Source organism: Poromitra crassiceps, assembly GCF_964638095.1.
Source record: "Poromitra crassiceps genome assembly, chromosome: 10".
Classification (NCBI taxonomy): domain Eukaryota; kingdom Metazoa; phylum Chordata; class Actinopteri; order Beryciformes; family Melamphaidae; genus Poromitra; species Poromitra crassiceps.
In genome coordinates, this window is record NC_139631.1 from 52706862 (window position 1) to 52731611 (window position 24750).

Sequence of the window (24750 nt, forward strand, 5' to 3'; positions counted from 1 at the left end):
TGATATGACAGACTCCACAAAAGCACTATAGAACATTTTCATCAAAGTTTTATCAACCTGAAATTTGGCCAGCTTCCTAAGGCAGTAAAGGCACTGCTGACCTTTCTTACACAGCATGTCGGTATTCAGATCAAACTTCAGCTTGCTGTCAATTACCGTACCCAGATATTTGTAGTCTGTCACTATATCGACAGGCTGACCGTTGACTTTACTTTACTTTACTTTACTTTACTTTATTTCATTTGGCAGACGCTTTTATCCAAAGCGACTTACATCACATTTCAATACAATTCATTCAAAGAAATACAAACAATGAAAACATAACTAAAACCATATATAATCAATAAGGGTTAACCGATTCCGGAGGGACCCAGGTGTAGCCCGAAAAGGTAAGTTTTTAGTCTCCGGCGAAAAATCGGCAGTGTCCCGGCCAACATGACGAAGGGGGGAAGTTCATTCCACCATTGCGGAGCCATGGAGGAAAACAGTCTTGAACGAGACAAGCGTTCACCAGGGCCACGTAGCGATGGAGGGGCGAGGCGGGCCGTGCAGGTGGAGGAGCGGAGGGAACGGTGGGATGATTGGAAGCTGACCAGGGATTGTAAGTAGAGCGGGGCTGACCGGTGAACTGCACGGTAGGTCAGTACCATGGTCTTGAATTTGATACGGGCCAAGATGGGGAGCCAGTGAAGGTCACGGAAAAGGGGAGTGACATGGGAGAATTTAGGTAAGTTGAACACCAGACGGGCAGCAGAATTCAGAATGAGTTGGAGGGGTTGAATGGCCGAGGCAGGTAGCCCCGCCAGTAGGACATTACAGTAGTCAAGGCGGGACAGGACGAGTGCCTGGATCAGGAGCTGAGCTGCCTCCCTAGTGAGGAACGGACGGATCTTTCTAATATTATATAGTAAAAACCTACAGGAGCGGGCGGTTGCTGAGATGAAGGCTGAGTTGGATAGCTGGTTATCTAATGTTACACCAAGGTTTTTAACAGTATTTGACGGTAGTATGATGATGTTGTTGATAGTGATGGAGAGGTCAGAGAATGGACAGTCTTTCCCAGGGAGGAAGAGGAGCTCGGTTTTGTTGAGATTAAGTTTAAGATGATGGGCAGTCATCCAGGAGACAATGTCATTAAGGCAGGCGGCGAGACGTGACTGGATTAGGGTGTCGGAAGGGGGAAAAGAGAGGAAAAGTTGAGTGTCATCTGCATAGCTGTGGTAGGAGAAACCGTGGGAAGTGATTATGTGACCAAGGGACCTAACATATAGAAGAAACAGGAAGGGGCCGAGGACAGATCCCTGGGGGACACCCGTGTTCAGAGTGCAAGTTTTAGAGAGGGACCCACGCCAAAGAACCTGATAAGTGCGATTGGAGAGATAGGAGGTGAACCATGAGAGTGCAGAACCAGAAATACCGAGATCAGTGAGAGTGGAGAGAAGGATGTGATGGTTAACCGTGTCAAAAGCAGCAGAAAGATCAAGAAGGACAAGGACAGAGGAGAGGGAGGAGGCTTTGGCTGTGTGGAGGGCATGGGTGACTGAGAGGAGGGCTGTTTCCGTGGAGTGAGCGGGCTTAAATCCAGATTGTAAGGGGTCCAGGAGGTTGTTTTGAGTGAGGTGAAGAGAGAGTTGTTGACATACTGCACGTTCTAGGGTTTTTGAGATGAAGGGGAGGAGAGAGACAGGGCGGTAATTATGGAGGGCCGTGTGGTCAAGGGAAGGTTTTTTAAGGAGGGGCTTGACTCTGGCTGTTTTCAGAGCGGCCGGGACAGTACCAGAGGACAGGGAGGAGTTGATGAAAGAAGTGAGGAAGGGGGATAAATCAGAGGAAATGGTTTGGAGAAGAGGGGAGGGGATGGGATCCAGGGGGCAGGTGGTGGCAGGATAGGACATAAGAAGTTTGAGGACATCATCGGGGGAGAGGGGAGAGAAGGAGGACAGGGTGGTGGCAGGGGGTAGAGAGTTATAGTTGCAGATGGGAGAGTTGTTGTTAGTGGCTGGGGGGGGGAAGGAGGAGGTGATGTCATCGATTTTTTTGGAAAAGAAAGTCATGAAGTCGTCAGCGGAGAGGGAGGAGGGGGGAGGAGGGGAGGGAGGGTTGAGTAGAGAGGAGAAAGTGGAGAATAATTTTCTGGGATTGGAGGCAGAGGACTGGATTTGGGAGATGAAGAAGGAAGATTTTGCAGAGGTGACAGCGGTGGTGAAGTTCGATAGGATGAGGTGGTAAGCGGAGAGATCTGAAGGGTTGTGGGATTTATGCCATTTCCTTTCGGCTGCCCGAAGCTCTGCTCGATGGATACGCAGAGCCTCGGACAGCCAAGGCGCAGGGGGACAGGATCTGACAGGTTTAGAAGTGAGAGGACAGAGTGAGTCAAGGGCTGAGGAGAGGGAGGACAGAAGACTAGTAGCGGCAGCATCAGTGGATAGGGTAGAGAAGTGTTCGACTGAGGGGAGGAGAGAGAGGACAGCAGAAGAAAGGACTGAGGGTGAGAGTGTTTTTATGTTTCGACGGGTGGTAGTAGTATGAGTGGGTGGTGGGGGGGGTTTGGGGAGAGAGATGGGAAGGGAGAAGGTTATGAAGTGGTGGTCAGAGACAGGGAGAGGAGTGACTGTGAGGTTGGAGGTGCTGCAGGAACGTGTGAAGACCAGGTCGAGGAGGTTCCCGGCCTTGTGAGTGGGCGGAGAAGGAGAGAGGGAGAGGTCAAAAGAAGAGAAAAAGTTCAGAAAAAGAGGAGATTGAAGAGATGCTATAGGGACATTGAAATCCCCCAGAAGGACCAGGGGAGTGCCATCCTCGGGGAAGAGGGAGAGGAGAGCATCCAGCTCATCAAAGAAGGCAGCGAGCGGACCAGGTGGGCGGTAGAGGACAGTGATGATGAGTTTGATAGGAAGAGAAACAGAGACAGAGTGACATTCAAAAGAGGATAGGGAGAGGTGAGAAAGAGAAGTAATGGTGTAAGTGCATTTTGGTGAAATCAGAAGCCCAGTGCCTCCCCCACGGCCAGAAGCTCTGGGAGTGTGGGAGAATGAGAAGGCATCTGAGAGGGCAGCAGGAGTTGAGGTGTTTTCCGGGATAATCCACGTTTCTGTGAGGGCAAGGAAAAGAAGGGATTGGGAGAGGGCATGTGCGGAAATGATGTCTGTTTTGTTATTGGCGGATTGGCAGTTCCAGAGTCCAGCATAAACGGTGAAGGGTGAGTTGGAAGGTTGTGGAAATGAAAAATTATCAGAGTTACTACTGGCCAAGTTTGATTTTTGATTTTTTGAAATTATTTTTACTGGAGTGAGAAAAGGTCTAATGTTAATACGGACAGGGATGTTGGAAATGGATGTTCTTAATTCGCCAAGAGCTGTATTGTTTGCAGGTGTAATGGTGTCTGTTGTGATAACTGGTGGATGAGAGGAGAGTAATTGTCCTCCCGGTCGGTAGGGGGAGCTGACGAATTGGGGAGATGGCAATGGAGGTGTGTTGCCAGTAGACAGGGGGGAGGGCGAAGAAGAAGAGCTAGGCAAGACCGTAGAAGAAGAAACGCTAGGAGGTGACCAACAAAGTAGTGGTCATTTATTTGGGAGCGTCTGGACAGCGTAATGGATGTTAGTAGCCAACATACGAGTCCCTGCTTTGTTTGGGTGGAGGCCGTCGCGTGCAAACAGGGCTGGGTGGGTCCAAAACAAATCGAAATTGTGAATGAAATTGACAAAACTGCTCTGGGGAACAGGGGGGGAACGTCGAAAATCAATACAAACCTCTTTCGTTTTGGAAACGTTGAGTTCCAAGGAAGCGTTTTCGCACCAAGAAACGAAGTCGTCAATGACTTGGCCGTGTCCTACATCATCATCGCCAAGCAGACTGACGATGACAGAATCGTCAGCGTACTTGACGATGAATCTGTTGGCGAAACGGCTGCGACAGTCGTTGGTGTATAGAATATATAAGAAAGCAGATAAAACACAGCCTTGGGGCGAGCCAGTAGAGGACAATAAGATACTGGACAGTATCCCATTGACCCTCACCTGCTGAGATCTATTCGTTAAAAAGTCTAGAATCCAACCAACGAGGCACTTATCCAGACCGAAAAAGCTGGTTAATTTCTCGACCAGAATGTGTGGCTGGATGGTGTTAAATGCTGATGAAAAATCAGCAAAGAGCAGCCTAACGTGATTCTTACTGCCCTCTAGATGCTTGAATATGAGGTTCAGTAAGGTGGCTGTAGCATCCTGCACGCCTCTATTAGCACGATAGGCAAACTGAAGTGGATCGAGCAAAGAGTCAGTTTTTGTTACTAGCTCATCCTTCACTAGCCTCTCAAACTGTTTCATGACCAGGGAGGTTAGGGCCACTGGCCGGAAGTCATTAAGTGATTTTGGATTGTTGCACTTGGCAACAGGAACAAGAATGGATTTTTTCCAAAGGGACGGCACCCTCTGCTGGCGGAGTGACAGATCAAAAATATGGCTGAAAATCGGACCTAATTGCTCAGCACATACCTTTAAAATACGCCCGCTTAAGTTGTCTGGGCCAGGGCTTTTTTTAGGTTTGCACCCTTTGAGACGTCTTATCACCTTTTGCTCGTCGAAGAAGGGGTTCAAAGGGGGGGCCAGAAGGAGACTGTCTCTCAACACAGAGTGTTTCTCACTAAAATCGCGAGTCTCAAATCGACCATAGAAGTCATTAAAACTCTGAGCCATATCAGCATCAGACTGAAAACCATTTAACTGTATATTCTTCTTACTACCTACCTTGAGCCCAGTAATACATTTCATACTGTCCCAGGCGGAACCTAGATTATTTGTACGGAGTTGAGACTCTATTTTCTCCTTGTATTTCCTTTTACTTTTCCATATCTCCTGTCTAATCTCCTTCTGCAGGCTGCGCATCTCAGACAGTTTTCCTTCTCTGAAGGCCTTTCTCTTACGGCTCAGGAGCGTTTTAAGGGCCTTAGACACCCAGGGCTTACTATTAGGAAAGATCTTAATCTTTTTATCTGGAATCACAATGCTTTCACAATAATGGGACCAGCTACTAACAACATCAGTCAGTTCATCAATGTCTACAGAGGATTCTTGAAACATCTCCCAGTCAGTGGAGTCAAGGCAACCTTGCAGAGTTAAACAGGCATCATCGTTCCAGTCTTTAACAGTGATAGTCTGCACCTTACCACGTTTTAATGCTGTACGATAGACAGGAATTAGATGAATGCAATTGTGATCGGACAGACCTAAAGGAGGGAGGGGGATGGATTTGTATGCACCTTTGATGGAGCCATAACATAAGTCCAGTGTTTTATTGAGTCTTGTTGGGCAAGTGACATACTGATGAAAGTCTCTGAGTGTTTTCTTCAGAGTGCAGTGATTCATGTCCCCTAGAACGATATTGGGAGCATCAGGAGAAATGGATTGGAGTCTTTGTACAACTTGATAGATAGTTTCACAGGCTTTGCTCTCATTCGCCTTCGGATGAATATAAACAATTGTCACAAACAGCTGGGGAAACTCACGAGGCAGATAAGGTGGGCGGAGTGACACAGAGAGCAGCTCTATATCGGCAGTACAGATTTTCTCCCGGACAATGACAGATTTGCACCATCGCTTATTAATATATAAACATACCCCGCCTCCAGAGGACTTGCCTGTTGCCACTGGATCTCTATCCAGCCGGAAAGGAGACCCGAAGCCTTCAGTCTCAAGGTCCGTGTCCGAGTCCCTATCAGACAACCAAGTCTCGGTGAAGGCTAAAATACAGGCATCACGAAAGTCATGATTATGTCGGACCTGTGCCTGAAGTTCATCAGTTTTGTTACGCAGGGATTGAGCGTTCGATAAGATGATTGAAGGCAGCGGAATACGGGAGAGCGGCTGGTTTTTCAGCTTCAAACGAGCGCCGCCACTTCTCCCCCGCTTCCTAATCCTGGACCTACGATCACGTCCCCCGGGGAGGTCCGGAGAGCCTGTAGACCGGAGCCCATCAAAGCTGGGAAGTGAAAGGTCAGCCGGAGGATCGTATGTGTTCCACTGTAAAAGTAGCTCCCTGCTATACTGGAGTCTGGCCGGGCGCTCGGGAGTCAGAAGCGTGTAACCCAGGCTCCAGACTAGGTGATGCTGTGAGAGAGCAGACACTCTGTCAGGTTAGCTACTCTCTCAAGCTAACACTGTGAGGGGGCACGTGATGCTGTGAGAGAGCAGACACTCTGTCAGGTTAGCTACTCTCTCAAGCTAACACTGTGAGGAGGCACGTGATGCTGTGAGAGAGCAGACACTCTGTCAGGTTAGCTACTCTCTCAAGCTAACACTGTGAGGAGACACGTGATGCTGTGAGAGAGCAGACACTCTGTCAGGTTAGCTACTCTCTCAAGCTAACACTGTGAGGGGGCAGGTGATGCTGTGAGAGAGCAGACACTCTGTCAGGTTAGTCACTCTCTCAAGCTAACACTGTGAGGAGGCACGTGATGCTGTGAGAGAGCAGACACTCTGTCAGGTTAGCTACTCTCTCAAGCTAACACTGTGAGGGGGCACGTGATGCTGTGAGAGAGCAGACACTCTGTCAGGTTAGCTACTCTCTCAAGCTAACACTGTGAGGTTAGCTCTGATCTGATCTGATCTGATCTGATCACTCTGTCAGGTTAGCCCTGATCTGATCACACGGGCTGAATCATCTTGTATCACATCGTTGCTTCATAGCATCTTTAATGTATCACATCGTTGGCAATGTATCAAGATTCGTATCGCATCGCTTCAGTGATGGAGATGCACGTCACTAGTGTGTGTGTGTGTGTGTGTGTGTGAGAGAGAGAGACACACACACACACACACACACTGTGTGTACTTACAGTGTGTGTACTTACAGTGTGTGTGAGAGAGAGAGACATACACACACACACACACACTGTGTGTACTTACAGTGTGTGTGTGTGTGTGAGAGAGAGAGACACACACACACACTGTGTGTACTTACAGTGTGTACCATCCTGTGTCGTCTTTGTTGTCGACCATAAGGGGATGGACTCGTTCCTTCTCCATTGGCACTGTCCATCGTGTGTGTGTCTGTGTATGTGTGTGTGTGTGTGTGCGCGTGCACGTGTGTGTGTGTGTGTGTGTGTGTGTAGTCTTTGTTGTGTGCCTCTAATCCTCTGGTCCCCGGGGCCCGTGGGGAGCAGCTGAAGCAGAGGCAGTGGTGGCTTGTCAGCCCGGGGCTCCCGCTGCTCTTCTCCCTTTCACCCCCCCCCCCCCCCCCACACACACACACCACTGCTCCTCTCCCTTTCACCCCCCCCCCACACACACACACACACCACTGCTCCTCTCCCTTTCACTGCTCCCCATATGGTCCTGCAGCGCCGGGCCCCCGGGGGCCTGTTAGCGCCGGCCGCACCACCCAGGCCCCGGCCCTGCCACCCGGCCTCCGAGCCCCCCACCGCCCCATGTCTCGACCCCCAGCACCGAGCCCCCCACGCCCCATGTCTCGACCCCCAGCACCAAGCCCCCCACCGCCCCATGTCTCACCCCCAGCACAGAGCCCCCCACCGCCCCATGTCTCGACCCCCAGCACCAAGCCCCCCACCGCCCCATGTCTCACCCCCAGCACCGAGCCCCCCACCGCCCCATGTCTCGACCCCCAGCACCAAGCCCCCCACCGCCCCATGTCTCACCCCCAGCACCGAGCCCCCCACCACCCCATGTCTCGACCCCCAGCACCAAGCCCCCCACCGCCCCATGTCTCGACCCCCCAGCACTGAGCCCCCCACCACCCCATGTCTCACCCCCAGCACCGAGCCCCCCACCACCCCATGTCTCACCCCCAGCACCGAGCCCCCCACCACCCCATGTCTCACCCCCAGCACCGAGCCCCCCACCACCCCATGTCTCACCCCCAGCACCAAGCCCCCCACCACCCCATGTCTCACCCCCAGCACCAAGCCCCCCCCCCACCACACCTCCTCTGCCTCCCTTCTGTTGGACCCCAGTGTGATAGGTTGTGTGTTTACGCCCTCCATCACCACACTATTTCAATAGAAGACTCTAGGTTGATACACTTATCTACAAATGTTGATATGCAACGTATTTTTGGTCACATTTTTGGTCACATGTTGACATTATATATACATTATATACATTGTTATTATTACATTATATTACATTATACATTATAGCCGTAGATTGCAGAAACATGCAATGGCAGAATGTTATTCTGGTGACCAGGCTGCACAGACACCGTTCTATCTCCCTCGTTACCTCTGTAATTGATGCACCCACCCCTCACCTCCCCTGCCCTCATCTGTCTCTGCTTTCTCCAGGCTGTGCCCTGTGATGCAGCATGGGGACGTGCCCTGTGATGCAGTGTGGGGACGTGCCCTGTGATGCAGCATGGGGACGTGCCCTGTGATGCAGCGTGGGGACGTGCCCTGTGATGCAGCGTGGGGACGTGCCCTGTGATGCAGCGTGGGGACGTGCCCTGTGATGCAGCGTGGGGACGTGCCCTGTGATGCAGCGTGGGGACGTGCCCTGTGATGCAGCGTGGGGACGTGCCCTGTGATGCAGCATGGGGACGTGCCCTGTGATGCAGTGTGGGGACGTGCCCTGTGATGCAGCATGGGGACGTGCCCTGTGATGCAGTGTGGGGACGTGCCCTGTGATGCAGCGTGGGGACGTGCCCTGTGATGCAGCGTGGGGACGTGCCCTGTGATGCAGCGTGGGGACGTGCCCTGTGATGCAGCGTGGGGACGTGCCCTCTGATGCAGTGTGGAGCTCTGTGATGCAGTGTGGGGACGTGCCCTGTGATGCAGCGTGGGGACGTGCCCTGTGATGCAGTGTGGAGCTCTGTGATGCAGTGTGGGGACGTGCCTTCTGATGCAGTGTGGGGACGTGCCTTCTGATGCAGTGTGGGGACGTGCCCTGTGATGCAGTGTGGGGACGTGCCCTGTGATGCAGTGTGGAGCTCTGTGATGCAGTGTGGAGCTCTGTGATGCAGTGTGGAGCCGTGCCCTCTGATGCAGTGTGGAGCTCTGTGATGCAGTGTGGAGCCGTGCCCTGCGATGCAGTGTGGGGACGTGGCCTGTGATGCAGTGTGGGGACGTGGCCTGTGATGCAGTGTGGGGACGTGGCCTGTGATGCAGTGTGGAGCTCTGTGATGCAGTGTGGAGCTCTGTGATGCAGTGTGGAGCTCTGTGATGCAGTGTGGAGCCGTGCCCTGCGATGCGGCGCACGAAGTTAATACAGGGGATTTACGAGTCCCATTAGATGTATGAATGATGTCCCCATGCAACTCTCTTCTTCGTTCTTCGCAGGAAACACCCCCCCCCCTCCTCCTCCTCACCCTCCTCCTCCTCCTCCCCTCCTCCTCACCTCCCACCCATCTGTATGACCCTCTGCCCCCGATACCTCTGACGAGGTACGTGGTGGAAAGTACTCAAGTACAAGTGATGAATAGTTTTTTCTCTAGGATTTGTACTTTTAAAGTATTTTTCATAATGCTATACTTTTACTCTTACTTGAGTCATTTAAATTTAATTATATTCTAATTGAGTACTTTTAAATGTACACTGATGAGTAAATTCAGATTTTTGTTTTGAACACCGCACTATAAACTGCAGCATTGGGGCTGCTCACTATGGGCCAGCATGACTTCCGTATTTAGATATATATATATATCTGGTGGCTCGTCCAATTCAATTAAATCACGTTCAAGACTGTCCAATTTAATTAGATATGGATGTATCCAGTGTTAGGAGGGTTACTTTAAAATGTATTCCACTACAGAGTACTGAATACATGCCCTAACATGTATTTTGTTATGTATTCCACTAGAATACTCAAGTGAAGTAACCTATTCTGAATACTTTGGAATACTTTTTGGAATACTTTACATTTACATATTACATTACATAATTTAACAGATGCCATCATTCAAAGCAACTTACAATATTATACATTTTGTCAACAGGAAATCAACCATGAGCCATGAGCCAAGAGATTTTAAAAGGAATATCTAGCATTTGTCAATACTTGAAGGAATAAGTAGCATCAGTTAGTAGCACGCACACAACGTGTGTGCTTCATATGAATTTGAGAGCAAATAAAAACAAACAAAAGTATTCCCTTCAAGTATTCTATTTTTTAAAGAAAATAACTATTCAGAATACCACCAATTTAATATGTAACTGGACTGAATAGCCTACAGAATACTCATATTTTGTATTCTAAATACTGTATTCTGAATACATGTATTGTGTTACTCCCCAACCCTGGATGTATGCTTGTGATATTGCTGCTGCTAGCAGCTCTAGCTCGTCTGGTAAAGGAGAAAACCTCCAAACTCTGAACCAGTTCAGTATGAGACAACAATCAGACAGACAGGGACAGCTTAGATACTGTAACACTGCTAATGTGCTGGATGTGTGGAATATTAGGGTAAATAATTAAAATATAAAACATTTCTAAATTAACGCAAATGTAGCCTATACATTTACTTGAGTAATCCGCTACTTTTTTTTTTTACTCTTACTTGAGTAATTTTCTGGACTTGTAATTTTATTTGTACTTGAGTTAATTTTCACTAAAGTAAGAATACTTGTACTGATTTGTTTCCACCTCTGACATCGGCCCCCGCCCGCCGGCCAGCCCCTGGCGAGGCCCCCCTCCCCTCCCCTCCCCCTCATCCCCCCCAGCCCCCCCCCCCCCCCCCCCCTCCTGTCTCTTTAAAGAGTGATTTAGAATGCCTGGGCCCTCGCCGGAAACCCTGCGCCCGCCACAGAAAGACCTCCGTTTATCTTCACCAGCGGAGCCCCAGCACCTCTAAATCAGCTGTCACTACCTCTGGGGGATTACCGGGGATTTATACAGGAACAGGGAGGACTTATCAAACGCATGGTGGAAACGTCAGGAACAGGAAGGACTTATCAAACGCATGGTGGGAACGTCAGGAACAGGGAGGACTTATATCAAACACATGGTGGGAACGTCAGGAACAGGGAGGACTTATATCAAACGCATGGTAGAAACGTCAGGAACAGGGAGGACTTATATCAAACACATGGTGGAAACGTCAGGAACAGGGAGGACTTATATCAAACACATGGTGGAAACGTCAGGAACAGGGAGGACTTATATCAAACACATGGTGGAAACGTCAGGAACAGGAAGGACTTATCAAACGCATGGTGGGAACGTCAGGAACAGGGAGGACTTATATCAAACACATGGTGGAAACATCAGGAACAGGGAGGACTTATATCAAACGCATGGTAGAAACGTCAGGAACAGGGAGGACTTATATCAAACACATGGTGGAAACGTCAGGAACAGGGAGGACTTATATCAAACACATGGTGGAAACGTCAGGAACAGGGAGGACTTATATCAAACACATGGTGGAAACGTCAGGAACAGGAAGGACTTATCAAACGCATGGTAGAAACGTCAGGAACAGGGAGGACTTATATCAAACACATGGTGGAAACGTCAGGAACAGGGAGGACTTATATCAAACGCATGGTGGAAACGTCAGGAACAGGGAGGACTTATATCAAACACATGGTAGAAACGTCAGGAACAGGGAGGACTTATATCAAACACATGGTAGAAACTTCAGGAACAGGGAGGACTTATCAAACGCATGGTGGAAACGTCAGGAACAGGGAGGACTTAGAAGACTGTTTCATGTGAATGCTCTATGTTTATGTATCTGTCCCTATAGAAATAAACTTTTCAAATCAAATATCAAACGCATGGAGGAAACGTCAGGAACAGGGAGGACTTATATCAAAGACATGGTGGGAACATCAGGAACAGGGAGGACTTATATCAAACACATGGTAGAAACGTCAGGAACAGGGAGGACTTATATCAAACACATGGTAGAAACTTCAGGAACAGGGAGGACTTATCAAACGCATGGTGGAAACGTCAGGAACAGGGAGGACTTAGAAGACTGTTTCATGAGAATGCTCTATGTTTATGTATCTGTCCCTATAGAAATAAACTTTTCAAATCAAATATCAAACGCATGGAGGAAACGTCAGGAACAGGGAGGACTTATATCAAACGCATGGTGGAAACGTCAGGAACAGGGAGGACTTATATCAAACACATGGTGGAAACGTCAGGAACAGGGAGGACTTATATCAAACGCATGGTTGAAACGTCAGGAACAGGGAGGACTTATATCAAACACATGGTGGAAACGTCAGGAACAGGGAGGACTTATCAAACGCATGGTGGAAACATCAGGAACAGGGAGGACTTATATCAAACGCATGGTGGGAACGTCAGGAACAGGGAGGACTTATATCAAACGCATGGTGGAAACAGGAACAGGGAGGACTTATATCAAACGCATGGTGGAAACGTCAGGAACAGGGAGGACTTATATCAAACACATGGTGGAAACGTCAGGAACAGGGAGGACTTATATCAAACACATGGTGGAAACGTCAGGAACAGGGAGGACTTATATCAAACACATGGTGGAAACGTCAGGAACAGGGAGGACTTATATCAAACACATGGTGGAAACGTCAGGAACAGGGAGGACTTATATCAAACACATGGTGGAAACGTCAGGAACAGGGAGGACTTATATCAAACACATGGTGGAAACGTCAGGAACAGGGAGGACTTATATCAAACACATGGTGGAAACGTCAGGAACAGGGAGGACTTATATCAAACACATGGTGGAAACGTCAGGAACAGGGAGGACTTATATCAAACACATGGTGGAAACGTCAGGAACAGGGAGGACTTATATCAAACACATGGTGGAAACATCAGGAACAGGGAGGACTTATATCAAACACATGGTGGAAACATCAGGAACAGGGAGGACTTATATCAAACACATGGTGGAAACGTCAGGAACAGGGAGGACTTATATCAAACACATGGTGGAAACATCAGGAACAGGGAGGACTTATATCAAACACATGGTGGAAACGTCAGGAACAGGGAGGACTTATATCAAACACATGGTGGAAACGTCAGGAACAGGGAGGACTTATATCAAACGCATGGTGGAAACGTCAGGAACAGGGAGGACTTATATCAAACGCATGGTGGAAACGTCAGGAACAGGGAGGACTTATATCAAACACATGGTGGAAACGTCAACTCGTGGGTTTTGGCGGTTTGGGTTACATTGTGTTGGAGTTCTGGCGAAGGTGGGCTGTGCGTAAACTTGCAGTGGTGGACGTCTCTGTTCACTGCACAAAACCCCTAAGGATCCAGATTATTGCCTGAATATCAAATATATATGATCCAAATATGATGATATATAGGCCTACATAGTGCAGGCAGGGTTATCAAACTTTTTTGGCTTCAGTGCCTTTCCTGATTTCTGAATCCATGTACACTCTTTACGCGACTATAACATTTTGCTTCGAAAACGGCAAGAGAAAACTATAGCATATGATGCAATGAATGAATGATAACCCACCTTTTAAAGAATAACAGTACAAAATAAGAAATGTAATGAAAGAGTTGCAATTAGTGTCTCCTGAGCAGATTTATTTTAACGTTTCATTCATTTTCATGATTTATTCTTATATTTCCCAATTTTTCCCTTTCTCTCAAGTACCCCCTATACCAGACCTGGGCATTATGTGGCCCGGGGGCCAGATGCCGGCCCTGCCTGGCCCAAGAGGTCTAAGACAAACCACACAATTTTGTTTATGAAGCTTTTTTTTGTGTGGTTTTCAATAAATGCTCAAGAATAAGTGCCCAGTATGTTTTCTATAATTTAATAGGGATAAAATGAGAGGTGACGGCATGACAATATTTTTTGGCCCCTGGCAACAATCTGGGTTTCTCATGTGGCCCCCCAGGAGAAATAATTGCCCGCCCCTGCCCTATACCTTCAAGTACACCTACAGGTACCCCCATTTGAGAAACGTGGACATCTCTGATCACAGAGTTCATGTCAGAAGTATGCCAACTTTGAAACGGGACCGCTTCATACTGCTAGAATCTAGAGTTCATATCATGCAAGATACTATCCAATCATACTGTCTCATATTCAGAAATAGTCCAAATTGTGTTTTTCTCTCCACATGATGATTTGACTGTGTCAAGTGGATCTCAATGCACCTTCATTGAAGCCATAGAGATGATGCTGTTCTGCTATTCTCCTAAAAGTGCACTTCCCCTGTGAATGATCTACATGTCCTTCTTTTCAGTTCCACTCTCTGTTTATCTTCAGCTTGTCTTTGTACCATCTCTGATTGGTCACATGGAATCAACCCTAGCTGCTCTCTGATGAAATCAATGCTAGCTGCTCTCTGATGAAATCAATGCTAGCTGCTCCACCCTTTTCACATGGAATCAACTCTAGCTGCTCCACCCTTTTCATTCTTCATGCAACTTTTCAGGTCAAATCTAAATCCACAAAAACAGCCCTTCTACCTCAAATTGAGGGGAAGCCACATATTGAGTACTAGCGCCCTCTGTTGATGAGATGGGGACAGTGTCCTGCAACCACATTCCACCTCCTCAGGGTTCCCAAAAGAAACAGTAGGCCAGCTGTACTGGGTGATGGCATGAATTCAATTCAATTTAGCAACATTCGACATCCAGGTCTCACGCAGATTGGACTGATTATAACTAATTAGTATTAACTAACTAATTATTATTATATTATCACTATTTGAATTGCATAAGAACACAGACTTAATTACACTGGGGGTACATGTAATTCTCTTTCAGCTCAGTCCATTCAAAATACAAAGTGCACTTTGCATAATCACATAATAACAGTGTCTAGACTCTGAAGCATTTATTTATAGATTTAAAATGAAGAGGCTCTCAATGGGAAACCATTGTCCAGCTTTTGAATTTTTAAGAACATCCATTTAAAATACATTGACACCCACCCCGCTACCCGCCATATTGTTTGGTGCGTGCATGTGTCAGTCCTCTATAGGGTTAGATGGCTTAGTAAGGGCCGTAGTGCCTCAAGATCCTGGGGGTTAAAATGTTATTTAGACGATAAACCCCTTGAGATGCAGCATGGTGTTTTCAGGGGGGTCCTCAGGCACAAAACATACACATTTACATTGAATCAAAACAATAGGCTAACAGTCCAATGACACATACAGATAAGGGCTCTCACACACAATCCCAAACCATACCCGTTTATTATGGGTTTATTAGTGTCATATTTACAAACGGTGAACAAGTAATTTTACAAATTCACAAACCAAATAACCGTATCACGACCTTGGGATGACACAGTTGCATCCGACTTCCCTGTCAAGACTGAGCTAGTCACATTGAACCTACTCCACGAGTACCCATCCACACATGCAGAGCATTTTCTCCAAAACAATAATTTTTGTGTCTATTAATTTTGAAATCAAACGAGCTCATTTCCATTCAACTCAACTAGCCAGAAGGCAGATATAGAACCCCACAACTCCAAGCTCTATACTACTACTATTACTATTTGTAAAAATGTTTGGCTTTGCGGAAGTCCCTCGGCCTCTGTGTTCGTCCCACTTTGAAACTCAATCTCTCTCCCGTGTTGTGTCTCTGAGTGCTTATATCCCCCCCCACACCCTCCTGCACTCACGCTGTCATCGGCTAGCTCTCTCCCTCTCTCACCCCCCCCCCCACAGCCCCCCCTCCACCCCTGTGTTGGGGGGCTCCAGTCAGCCCGCAGCTGGCCGAGGCCTCCCCTCTCGGCGGGGGGTGGTGGGGGGGCTCTGGATCCAGCTTAGAGAAAAGCAGGCAGATCAAGGACAAGAAATACTGAGGGAGAAAAAAGTCATGTATGATCCTCTCTGTGAGCACCTCCCCCCCCCCCACACACCCCCTCTACCATCCCAGACCCCCCCTCCCACCGCTCTCACCCCTCACCCCTTTTCTATATATCTCCGTTGGCAGTTTACGTGAATTCCTGCAAACAACGGATACGTGACGTTCAACGATTATGAACCAAAAACACGTTTGATATCAACATTTCAAATTATCCAACATTTTCCAACGTAAATTTGAAAATGCCGGTTAATTTGAAAACAATTTGTTTGTTTGTTTCCATTATTTTTTCTGATTGCCCCCCATTTTTCTCCCCAATTGCACTTGGGAAATTTGCCCCTGTTGCCCCGGTCGCTGCTCCACCCTCTGCTGACCTGGGGAGAGCCGTAGACTAGCACCATGCTTCCTCCGAGACATGCGCAGTAGCGAGCCGCTTCTTTTCACCTGACAGCGGGGAGCTTCACCGGCAGGATGTAGCATGGGAGGATCACGCTATTCCCACCAGTTCCCTTCTGCCCTGAACAGGCACCCCGACCGACCAGAGGAGGCGCTAGTATATCTTACGCACACGTCATAGTGCAAGGGCAAATTTTTGCTAGTTTCTAGCACTCAAATTCTCCCTTTTTGTCTTTTAATTACTACTGTGTCAGGACATCAAAGGATGTGTTTCTGCCACCTAGTGGTCATTAAAAGATTTTTTTTTTTTTTGGAGTGCTAGAAACTGCCCTTGCACTAAGACTTGGGCGTAAGACATGGGACGTGATATGTAATGTATCTTTTGGTTCAGAAACGTGATAGTCTATTCTACGTATCTGTGGATCCCAGAAACATACAGTACCAACACTTTATCCTGGTGACCACTTTCTCTCCGTTTGTCTCTTTCTCAGTCCAACATTTCTCCTCCTGAGTCCTCTCCCCATGCCCCATGAATTTAGCGTGGCAGCGTGCTAACTGCTTGGGGCTGGTTTACCACCACAGCTTGCTAACTGTTTGGGGCTAACTGGTTTACTGCTGCAGCTTGCTAACTGTTTAGGGCTAACTGGTTTACTGCTGCAGCTTGCTAACTGTTTAGGGCTAACTGGTTTACCACCACCACAGCTTGCTAACTGTTTGGGGCTAACTGATTTACCACCACAGCTTGCTAACTGTTTGGGGCTAACTGGTTTACTGCCGCAGCTTGCTAACTGTTTAGGGGTAACTGGTTTACTGCTGCAGCTTGCTAACTGTTTGGGGCTAACTGGTTTACCACCACAGTTTGCTAACTGTTTAGGGCTAACTGCCTGGTTTACCACCACAGCTTGCTAACTGTTTAGGGCTAACTGGTTTACCACCATAGCTTGCTAACTGTTTGGGCCTAACTAATTTACCACCACAGCTTGCTAACTGTTTGGGGCTAACTGGTTTACTGCCGCAGCTTGCTAACTGTTTAGGGGTAACTGGTTTACCACCACAGCTTGCTAACTGTTTGGGCATAACTACTTTACCACCACAGCTTGCTAACTGTTTGGGGCTAACTGGTTTACTGCCGCAGCTTGCTAACTGTAGCTGGTTTACTGCTGCAGCTTGCTAACTGTTTGGGGCTAACTGGTTTACTGCTGCAGCTTGCTAACTGTTTGGGGCTAACTGGTTTACTGCTGCAGCTTGCTAACTGTTTGGGGCTAACTGGTTTACTGCTGCAGCTTGCTAACTGTTTGGGGCTAACTGGTTTACTGCTGCAGCTTGCTAACTGTTTAGGGCTAACTGGTTTACTGCTGCAGCTTGCTAACTGTTTGGGGCTAACTGATTGACCACCACAGCTTGTTAACTGTTTGGGGCTAACTGATTGACCACCACAGCTTGCTAACTGTTTGGGGCTAACTGGTTTACTGCTGCAGCTTGCCCAAGTTTTTTTTTAGCTGGATGATGTGACGTTGTCCGTCTTTTGCGCTGACATTTCCATCTGCTCTCTGCTGCTTTGGAATGTATGGAATCCACACAAAACAAGGCAGCTAACCAGCGTGGGCTCCTACATCACTACTGTAAATATCCTAAATAACAGGCCGCACAATTACAAATGTCTGTGAAATACTGTAGGGAATTTGGCACGGCATTTCAACATGTCTACAAAGAAATCTCAACTGCACACTTATGGCTACTGTGTCCTGCCACTGGTTAACCCTTCGCGTGAAAGAGGTGGCCCCCGTGCCTATATGTTGCTGACCCCTGACCCCTGAGCTAGACCCTGTGCCTATATGTTGCTGACCCCTGAGCTAGACCCTGTGCCTATATGTTGCTGACCCCTGAGCTAGACCCTGTGCCTATATGTTGCTGACCCCTGAGCTAGACCCTGTGCCTATATGTTGCTGACCCCTGAGCTAGACACATTTAAACTTGAAACAAGTCACCACTTTGCTCTCTCTGCCTGAGGATTCATTGGGAAGCAAATGGGATGAGTTCATGGACTGGATTCATGTGCAGTTTCGCCTAACGCCTCACAGGTCATCCTCACAGGTCAGGTCAGCCTCACAGGTCATCCTCACAGGTCAGGTCATCCTCACAGGTCAGGTCATCCTCACAGGTCATCCTCACAGGTCAGCCTCACAGGTCAGCCAAAACAGCAGGTGTGTTTGCTGCCTGCTCTGTCAGTAAACAGAGCAGGTGTGTCAGGTGTGTTTGCTGCCTGCTCGGTCTGCTATTTTGTCAGTAAACAGAGCAGGTGTGTCAGGTGTGTTTGCTGCCTGGTCTCTCAGTAAACAGAGCAGGTGTGTCAGGTGTGTTTGCTGCCTGCTCTCTCAGTAAACAGAGCAGGTGTGTCAGGTGTGTTTGCTGCCTGGTCTCTCAGTAAACAGAGCAGGTGTGTCAGGTGTGTTTGCTGCCTGCTCTCTCAGTAAACAGAGCAGGTGTGTCAGGTGTGTTTGCTGCCTGGTCTCTCAGTAAACAGAGCAGGTGTGTTTGCTGCCTGCTCTCTCAGTAAACAGAGCAGGTGTGTCAGGTGTGTTTGCTGCCTGCTCTGTCAGTAAACAGAGCAGGTGTGTCAGGTGTATTTGCTGCCTGCTCTCTCAGTAAACAGAGCAGGTGTGTCAGGTGTATTTGCTGCCTGCTCTCTCAGTAAACAGAGCAGGTGTGTCAGGTGTGTTTGCTGCCTGCTCTCTCAGTAAACAGAGCAGGTGTGTCAGGTGTGTTTGCTGCCTGCTCTGTCAGTAAACAGAGCAGGTGTGTCAGGTGTATTTGCTGCCTGCTCTCTCAGTAAACAGAGCAGGTGTGTCAGGTGTGTTTGCTGCCTGCTCTGTCAGTAAACAGAGCAGGTGTGTCAGGTGTGTTTGCTGCCTGCTCTCTCAGTAAACAGAGCAGGTGTGTCAGGTGTGTTTGCTGCCTGCTCGGTCTGCTACTCTGTCAGTAAACAGAGCAGGTGTGTCAGGTGTGTTTGCTGTCTGCTCTGTCAGTAAACAGAGCAGGTGTGTCAGGTGTATTTGCTGCCTGCTCTCTCAGTAAACAGAGCAGGTGTGTCAGGTGTGTTTGCTGCCTGCTCTGTCAGTAAACAGAGCAGGTGTGTCAGGTGTGTTTGCTGCCTGCTCTCTCAGTAAACAGAGCAGGTGTGTCAGGTGTGTTTGCTGCCTGCTCGGTCTGCTACTCTGTCAGTAAACAGAGCAGGTGTGTCAGGTGCGTTTGCTGTCTGCTCGGTCTGCTACTCTGTCGGTAATGCGTCTATGGCCATGGAGCACTCAGCTCAGGTGTTTCATCAGGTGCACAGCATCACATTAATATGTCCTTATCCTCTCCCTTTTTCACCCTCTGCGTTCCACTCACTCTCCTTTTCACACTCTCTCTCTCCTCTCTATGCATCCCCACAGTCTCTCTCTCTCTCTCTCTCTCTCTCTCTCTCTCTCTCTCTCTCTCTCTCTCTCTCTCTCTCTCTCTCTCTCTCTCTCTCTCTCTCTCTCTCTCTCTCTCTCTCTCCGTTCCATTTGCAAGGTGTGATATTGCTTTAATTGAGCAGAAACATGTGGAGAGATCAGACATATCTCGGGGGATTAGAAAAGCTGGGAGTTTGTGCGACCGGCAGCCTGTGTTTGGGAGCGAGGGGTCTGCTGGGAATGAATGTAGTTAGCGTGGCCCTTGACCCGGCGAGCTGTTGACGTGGAAGCCGGCCAAGAGGGGTCCAACAGAACCCTTTTGTTAATCTCATTCAGTGCTCCCTGTGAACCGCGGGCAAGGGGGAGAGCTGGCAGCTCAGACCTGTGGAATGCGGAGCTCTTTCTTCCCATGCTTTGGAAACAGAGGTGGGCCCTGGAACTAGCAAGGCTCCTTTAGAGGGACCTCCTCCACTCAGCTCAATCGACACTGACAGGTTCCTGGCCCGGGCTCGCCAACTGGCAGGGCAGGGGCGAGGGGGGGGGGGGGCGAGGGGAGGATGCGCCCCGCCAGGGCTGCAGAGGCCACAGGCTTCTAACACGCCGCTACTGTAGGCAGCCGCTGTCGGGCTGTCCGCTCCGGAGAGGCCGGGGAGCTCTGGAGCTCTGGAGCTCTCCCTGCACTCTCCCTGCACTCGGCAACTAGTCGAGTAGGAAGAGGGGGGGGGGTGTCATGCACCCACCCGGAAATTCTTCTTCTTCTATCCAGCATTTCTATATGGGAAAAATTGTGTGGAAGATGAGGAGCTACTGTATGTTAAAAGGTTGTCCGGATGTCCTCACGTATCATTTTTATGCAAATTAGTGCCGCGATTATGGAAAAATCTAGTTTCATATCTAGCAGATAAGTGAACAAATAAGATGTCTGGGTTTTGTGGGTCAACAATTACCGAGACCCAAAGAGCAGCTTCTCAAACCCCCTGCAAACGGCTTCACGTTCACCTTCACTAGCTCAAAACCAACACAATTGCCACAAATTTGAAACAAAATGGCGACCCTTTGTTTACACTTTACTTTTTACATGTCTGCAAACCTACAATGTCAACGTAAATTTGAAACGAAACCCAATTTGAAAACCTCGCCGGCGTTCTAACATTAAACGCAAATAAAACAACGTTGGTTATGTTTTGCTAAGTTAAACAACTTTGATATACCCATATAAACAGATTTTGGTTCAGGAACGTGATAGGCTATTCTTCATATCCATGAATTACAGAAACACAAACTGCCAACATGATATTGAGGTGAGCAGGCTGGTGCTGGAGGGTAAGAGTGGTGAGAGTGAAACCTAGGACTACTATATGCTGTTATTCTGACATCTCCCCCTCCAGGATTCCCTGGGGGTCCTCCCACCCCAGCTTGTAGAACCGCTGTTCTAAAGAGTGCAGCTGTGGGGATCAGGGGACCCCCATCACCAACCCCCACCCCACTCCCTCTCAGGCCAGCCCCCACCCCACTCCCTCTCAGGCCAGCCCCACCCCACTCCCTCTCAGGCCAGCCCCACCCCACTCCCTCTCAGGACATTAGCCACTCACTGGTTAGGCCTAATCAGTCCAGATTAAATGAGTTCAGCCTCTCTCTGTTGGTCTCTGTCCGTCCCAACGGGGAAACTGCTGGAGACTAAGTGATCATCTCTCTGGGGCTGGTGGAATGGTCGCAATGAAACAGCAGAAAACATAACCACACTACCCACTTGTGTTCTCTCTCTGTCTCTCTCTCTCTCTCTCTCTGTGTCTCTCTCTCTCTCTCTCTCTCTCTGTCTCTCTCTCTCTCTCTGTCTCTCTCAACTTGGACCTCTGAATCTGGCTTTGCCGGATCAGCGTGACAAATACATGCTTCCCTTTTGATTCTGTTTTGTTTTGTTTTTGTTTTTCAGGAGAGCACAAACTCAGAGAGCTGGTAGACTCAGAGAGGCTGACTCAGAGAGACTGATAGACTCAGAGAGCTGGTAGACTCAGAGAGCTGGTAGACTCAGAGAGCTGGTAGACTCAGGGAGCCTGGTAGACTCAGAGAGCTGGTAGACTCAGAGGGCTGGTAGACTCAGGGAGCCTGGTAGACTCAGAGAGCTGGTAGACTCAGAGAGACTGATAGACTCAGAGAGCTGGTAGACTCAGAGAGCTGGTAGACTCAGAGGGCTGGTAGACTCAGAGAGCTGGTAGACTCAGAGAGCTGGTAGACTCAGGGAGCTGGTAGACTCAGAGAGCTGGTAGACTCAGAGAGAGCTGGTAGACTCAGAGAGCTGGTAGACTCAGAGAGCTGGTAGACTCAGAGAGCTGGTAGACTCAGAGGGCTGGTAGACTCAGAGAGCTGGTAGACTCAGAGAGGCTGACTCAGAGAGACTGATAGACTCAGAGATCTGGCTGCTAGACGGGAAGTCAGGAAGCCATGGAGAACTCCTCCCCACTCGCTCCCACAGTGCTGCCAGTCAGCTGAGTCTGCTGCTTAGCGGTGGCGGGGGAAATACCTGCCAGGGCCCACACAATGGCGCTGCTGGGATTACAGGGCCCCCCCGCTGGTAAGCAGCCTGGAGAGAGAGGGGAGGGAGAGGGGGGAGATACAGTCTGTTTGGCACAGCAGCACCCTCCTCCCCCTCCTCCCTCCCCTCACCAAACACAGCCAGCGACCTGGGCTGGATGTTTTGAGCTCACCAGCAGCACAGTAACAATGGGAGAGCGTGGGACAGGAGGAGGGGCTGCTTTGATGGGATTGCAGGTATCAAACAGGTGACTGTTTGGGTACGGGACACTCTCTCTAACCACTCATCGATACGCTCTTGATCTCTAGCCACACCCCAAATTATTCACCCCGCCCCCCCTCAAAGAAAGAAAAAAGCCTTCAAAACAATCGACTCTTAAAATAAATACACAGGAAATTACTAAGAATAATATGATTGTTATTAATAACAATAAGGAAGCATACATTATTTTTAGTTTTTAATTACAAAATAAAACAAAACAAAATCTTAATAAACTAGTTCAACACCTCGGCACGAACCAACATGCACACATGCATGCACACACACACACACACACACACACAAATGAACGTACAGAGTCTAGCCCACCCCTTAACCAACTACTCCCACCCCCTCTCTCTCTTTCTCACACACACACACACACACACACACACAAGGGCTGGTGCCCATGTACCCGTGTTCTGTGTGTGCTTCCTCCAATCTGCTGCTGGTTAGTGTGTGTTGGGCCCAGGTCTCCCTGGCTTTAACGCGCCCCATATGGTGAACAATGGCCCATAAAGACGGTCTTAAACGAGACAGCCCAGACCCGCTCTGCCCCGGCTCTGTTTATAGCACAGAGTGAGAGAGCGACACAGCCCAAACCCTGCACAGCACATCCAGTTCAGATTTTTATATGATTTTATATGATTTTATTCAGATGATGCGGCCGGGCGACAAATGTAAATCCCTGTGCGTTACTGTTGAAGTGCAACCTAGGGAAGTCATGTCGTTTACGTGCTCACGTGACATGTTTAAATTCCTATATGTGGCTGTATGGGTTTAGTGAGTGGGCTCTGTATGTGGTGATGTTGGGCTGTAGCTGCTCTGTATGTGGAGATGTTGGGCTGTAGCTGCTCTGTATGTGGAGATGTTGGGCTGTAGCTGTATGTGGAGATGTTGGGCTGTAGCTGCTCTGTATGTGGTGATGTTGGGCTGTAGCTGCTCTGTATGTGGAGATGTTGGGCTGTAGCTGTATGTGGAGATGTTGGGCTGTAGCTGTATGTGGTGATGTTGGGCTGTAGCTGCTCTGTATGTGGAGATGTTGGGCTGTAGCTGTATGTGGAGATGTTGGGCTGTAGCTGCTCTGTATGTGGAGATGTTGGGCTGTAGCTGCTCTGTATGTGGAGATGTTGGGCTGTAGCTGTATGTGGAGATGTTGGGCTGTAGCTGCTCTGTATGTGGAGATGTTGGGCTGTAGCTGCTCTGTATGTGGAGATGTTGGGCTGTAGCTGCTCTGTATGTGGTGATGTTGGGCTGTAGCTCCTCTGTATGTGGAGATGTTGGGCTGTAGCTGCTCTGTATGTGGAGATGTTGGGCTGTAGCTGCTCTGTATGTGGTGATGTTGGGCTGTAGCTGCTCTGTATGTGGTCATGTTGGGCTGTAGCTGCTCTGTATGTGGAGATGTTGGGCTGTAGCTGCTCTGTATGTGGAGATGTTGGGCTGTAGCTCCTCTGTATGTGGTGATGTTGGGCTGTAGCTCCTCTGTATGTGGAGATGTTGGGCTGTAGCTGCTCTGTATGTGGAGATGTTGGGCTGTAGCTGCTCTGTATGTGGTGATGTTGGGCTGTAGCTCCTCTGTATGTGGTGATGTTGGGCTGTAGCTGCTCTGTATGTGGAGATGTTGGGCTGTAGCTGTATGTGGTGATGTTGGGCTGTAGCTCCTCTGTATGTGGTGATGTTGGGCTGTAGCTGCTCTGTATGTGGAGATGTTGGGCTGTAGCTGCTCTGTATGTGGAGATGTTGGGCTGTAGCTGCTCTGTATGTGGAGATGTTGGGCTGTAGCTGCTCTGTATGTGGAGATGTTGGGCTGTAGCTGCTCTGTATGTGGAGATGTTGGGCTGTAGCTCCTCTGTATGTGGTGATGTTGGGCTGTAGCTGCTCTGTATGTGGTGATGTTGGGCTGTAGCTGCTCTGTATGTGGAGATGTTGGGCTGTAGCTCCTCTGTATGTGGTGATGTTGGGCTGTAGCTGTATGTGGAGATGTTGGGCTGTAGCTGCTCTGTATGTGGTGATGTTGGGCTGTAGCTGCTCTGTATGTGGTGATGTTGGGCTGTAGCTGCTCTGTATGTGGTGATGTTGGGCTGTAGCTGCTCTGTATGTGGAGATGTTGGGCTGTAGCTCATTTGTATGTGGTGATGTTGGACTGTAGCTGCTCTGTATGTGGTGATGTTGGACTGTAGCTGCTCTGTATGTGGTGATGTTGGGCTGTAGCTGCTCTGTATGTGGTGATGTTGGGCTGTAGCTGCTCTGTATGTGGAGATGTTGGGCTGTAGCTCCTCTGTATGTGGAGATGTTGGGCTGTAGCTGCTCTGTATGTGGTGATGTTGGGCTGTAGCTCCTCTGTATGTGGTGATGTTGGGCTGTAGCTCCTCTGTATGTGGTG